The sequence below is a fragment of the Dipteris shenzhenensis genome, chromosome 28 (genome assembly GCF_047967505.1).
Source record: "Dipteris shenzhenensis isolate YYH24624 ecotype China chromosome 28, Dip_SZ_1.0, whole genome shotgun sequence".
Lineage (NCBI taxonomy): Eukaryota > Viridiplantae > Streptophyta > Polypodiopsida > Gleicheniales > Dipteridaceae > Dipteris > Dipteris shenzhenensis.
The window spans coordinates 5,147,039-5,151,981 of record NC_141623.1 but is presented as its reverse complement, the minus strand read 5'-3'; positions in this window follow the sequence as shown (position 1 = coordinate 5,151,981).

The window sequence follows — 4,943 nt, the reverse complement described above, 5'->3', positions numbered from 1 at the left end:
TTGTCTTTGAGGTTTCTATCAAAGTTCAAACCATGCCTTCCTTCTTTGTTTTTATGTTGTCATGGCATGGTAGGCAACTAATCTAGTCTCTGTATGCTTCTCTAATTGGTAGAGTCTTTCTTTCAGCGATGCATGATCTCCCATATGTTCTTGTACTGCTATGCAGAGACTATGTATTACAAATTCTAGTGGGACCATAGCTTCAAGGCCGTACACCAATTGAGAAGGTGTATTTCTTGTACTAACCTTGAGTGTGTTTTGGTATGCCCATAAGGCTGCATTCAGTTTCTCTACCCAATCAGAATGCTTTGGTTCTACTACCTTGGTGAGGACAATGCACAATGCACAAAGTTTTATTGGTGGATTCAGCTTGTCCATTTAGTAAGGTGTGCTCTTTCTATGGATCACCATAAAGCTAGAAAAGAGTTCTTGGATGACCTCATTGACAAAATGTGTGCCTCTATCTGACACAATTTCAATGGGACATCCAAATCAGGTGATCACATTCTCGTTCAAGAACCTTGCTGTGCTTCTATCATCTGCCTTTTTGATATCTTTAGCTTCAGTCCACTTGGCAAAGTAATTAGTGGCCACAATGATGTAGCGTCCCTGCATTCCTTTTGCTGTTGGATGGATGGGACCCACAAAATCAATCCCCCATTTTTCAAAGGGTTTTTGTGCAATGACTATTGTTAGGGGATTTAAGTCTTTTTGTTGTGGTTTAGTAGTTCATTGTTGGCATACATCATAGCTTTTGACATATTCATGGATATCTAACCAAAGTTTTGGCCACCACTATCCTGTGAGAAGGACTTTTCGTGCTGTTGCTTCCCCTTGGAAATGTCCACTTGCAATGCCTTCATGTGCTTCACTAAGGATTGGCATGATCTCATGTGGCATCACACATCTCCTTAAAACCTGGTCCTTGCCCATCTTGTATATTTGTCCTACAATGAGTTGATAGGGTGTAGCTTTTAAAATTAGTTTCCTAGCATCCACTGCTTTCATTTCAGGAGGTGGTCTTCTTGCCATTAAGTACCCAATGATGTCTGCACACCAATTAGGCACATCATCTATTTGAAATAATGCATAGAAGTAGAAGCCATTGAGTGATCCAGCATATGGTACATGGCCAATTTGAACACAAGATATAATTATAAGGCTTGATTATGTGTGTATAAGATAAAGTCAGTAGCCAATAGATAGTGTCAAAATTTCTTCACGTTTTAGATCATTGTCAAGGCTTCTCTTTTTGTTGTGGTGTAATTCACCTCCGCATCATTTAGCTATTTACTTGTAAAGTATACTAGGTAGTCTTTGTTGTGTTTGCCAGGTTGACATAACACACTCCCTACTGCATAATTGGAGCTGTCAGTATGTACATGAAAGTCTATGTCCCAATTTGGTGCCATTAGAATAGGGGCTATGCTCAATCTCCACTTGAGGGTTTCGAATGCTTGTTCGCATTTGTCTATCAAGATGAAGTTAACTAGGAGCTTATATAGGGGCCTTGCAATCATGGCATACCTTAGTATGAATCTTCTATAGTATCTGGCATGTCCCATGAAGACTTGGATTCCCTTGGCATTTAGTGGGGGGGAAGTTCCATGATGATCTTTATTTTGTCCATGTCAGTTGCAATCCCATGTTGAGAGACTATGTGTCCCAAGACTACTCTGTGTGTGACCAAGAATTGGCATTTTAGAGGATTCAAAGAGATTCCATACCCCTTGCATTTTTAAACGACTTCTTTAAGGAATTTCAAGTGATACCTTTTTTTCTGAGTGTACGCACAAGTCGATGAGGAAGACTTGTAGGAACTTGTTGAGAAATTCCTTCAAGGCGGTGTACATTACCCTTTGAAAAGTAGATGGGGCATTGCATAAGCCAAATGGCATGACTCTGTACGAAAAAACGCCCCATTCTGTGGCAAACGTTGTCTTTGCCTGATCTTTAGATGCAATTTGTACGTGGTTATACCCGTTGAACCCATCCAAGGAGCTACATACTTCAGATCCTGCTACCCTTTCTAAAACTGTTTCAATCATTAGTAGGGGATAATGATCTCTGATTGTTTTTGCTGCATTGACATTCTTGAGATTCACACATATTCTGATCGTCTTGTTTTTGTTAGGAATAATCACAATTGGTGACACCGAATCGGTATGCTCGATCTCATAAATGAAACCAACCTCCAGTAATTTTTCTAGTTCTTCATAGACATGGGTGCCATACTTGGGATTTGTCCTGTAAGGTCCACATACCTTTGGTTTGATCCTTCCCTTATTGGTATGGTATGTACTGCAACTTCTAGGGAAATCCCTTTCATTTCTTTGTAGGACCAAGCCATGCAATCTCTATATTTTATTAGCAATGCTTTCAATTTTTTTTCTTCTAAAGTGAGCTGTTCACTGATGTATACTGGCTTTTCTTCTTCTCCATCCAAGGCAAGATTCAGTTTCCTTGTCTTGGTTGGTCCTCCATAAACTCGGGTGAGCTCTGATTCCCTGATAGGCCTAGGCATTGCTATTGTTGCTTCTCCTCTAGTGTAGTTTTTGAAGTAATCGAGAACTTCCCTTAGGCCTTTATGGCACTTTGAGGTGCTTGTTTGGATGCTAGCTCCAATGGAAGATATTTGGTCCAATTCACATGTGTTCCCTTCTTCTTTTTTGATGATTCAAATTGTAGCCATGATGGCACCCATTGGGCTTGGATGCACCATTGGGCTTACATGCAGAGTAAGTAGAGTGAGCAGTTAATTTCTAGTCACCGAGACTTAACTTGGCATTGTGAATGAATCCACCTGGCTATCGTGCATTGGGTGCATGATTGCTTTATTGATTGATTAAAAGAAAATCATGATTAATTAGACATGCCACTGGGCTGGCATGCTATTAATTAAAAGGCCACTTTGATTTCTTAAAGGCCATTGATGACTTTTTGGACTTGCCAATTGATCAAATGCTACATGTTCAACTAGCTTGGTAGTAATTAGACACAGGCATAAAAGAGCACCCTCATCTTCATGCATCTAACACTATTTTTCCACTGCTCATTGGCTTCCATGTTTGCTCAATTGTTCACCATCTAGAACTCTATTTATCTACTAATGCTATTTCTCATTGGCTATTTTCTAGTTCTCAGCGGCTCCCCTAGTCACTATACAGAACTATATTTCTCCACTCCTCCCCTATTCGCCATGTCTACTCTTGTGTTGACACCGATTGTTACCAATATGCCTTATATGAACATCATTCCCTATTCTATCTTCTTCTTCCTTCAAGTTGTTGCATTGCATTTCTCAAATATTTTAATTTGATGTGTTGTGTCCAAGTTTTTTGTTCAACAATGGCTCTCAATTGGTCTCAAGATCGAAGAGTTAACACAAATGAATGCAAATGGCCTACATTTATTTCTCTTCTATGGAGCCCATTCAAACAGGAGTTTGCATTTTTTTGAAATAGTGTGCTTGTTTTTCCCTTATGCTCCTTAGATCCATGTTTTATTTATATTTGACCTTCTTCAAAGCCTGGCATGGTAGGGTACTTATTTCCTTCCAAGTGGAGCCACTCGTGGCCCTATTTATGTTTCACCTCCTTCAAAGGCTTGCAAGGCAAGGTAGTAATCCTTTTGAATTGGAGTTGCCCTATTTATATTCAACCTCCTTGGAATGTACTCAAGGATGCAAATGGCCAAAATATTGTATATAGGGCCCAAAGGTGCACCTTAGGATGTAAACAACCAATTGTACATAGGACCCAAGACTGCCAAAATTTTGTAATATTTACAAATCTAGGACTCTAATCTTTACATGTTTCCTCCTTCTATTGCACTAAACTTCATTGTGTGCTCTTTCTTTTTTGTGGTTACTCTGCAATCCATTTTGCTACTACTTTACTTTTGCTCTGGTATCGCTATAGTTGTTGTCTTCTTCAAGTCTCTATTGATCATTTCATTACTACTGCTCTTTTTTTTGTTGCTATTGCTAGGCTGCTATGCTACATCAAAGAGACTAGGGAAAAAGAAAGAATTACTTGACCAGCAAGATTGAAATAGACAACATAGGGGAGGTGGTGAGCAGCAAGAAATTCAATGAGAAAGGAAAAATAAGAGAACCAAGAAGATGCTAATGCTCTGATACCATGTCAAGAACTTGAGGAGAGCACACAATGAAAGAGAAGTGAGCATGTATAGCCTAGAGCTAGAGAGTGACAAGTGCTACGTACTTGAAAGATAGCGGGGAGAAGGCCACAAAGAGGAGATGATACTTTTCTACACAAAAGGTTTAGGCCAATTGCATTTCAGTCCCATACAAAGGAGCCTCTTGGGCTCCTTCAAATAGAGCCAAGAGTTCCACCGATTTGGGTATACAACCACACACTTATCCACATCCACCTCCACCATAAAGTACAATAGGCATTGTTGGCTCTGTCCTAACACTTTTGTAGGAAGAACTGGGTATTCTATGTTGCAGGGTTCCGAGGCTTTTTGTCACCTACAGATATATTGGGATTGTCGTTGTAGTATATATGTAGCTTAGGACCTCGAGTCGTGTTCCGGTGAGAGACGTAGGCTTAAGTGTGGTGAGTAAACATAATGCAAGCATGTGTAAAAGGCACGTAAACCATTGTTGTTGGGGTAATGAAGGCTTTCGCCTTCATTGGGGGTTGTAGGGTTTAGGAGGAGTTTAAGGGTTCAGAAGGAGGTTCCAGGGTTTAGGAAGAGTTCAAGGGTTCAGAAGGAGGTTCCAGGGTTTAGAAAGAGTTCAGGGTTAGGAGGAGGATCCAAGATTCAGAGTATAGTACATGGTGGAGAACTCGTCTCCCTCGTAGATCATTGAGTTTAAGGGTTTAGGAAAGCATAGGAGTGGGAGAGGAAGAAGGTGTAAGAGCATGGGTGAAGTAAGAGAGAGAGGAGGAAGGAGGAGGAGGGAAGAGGAGGTG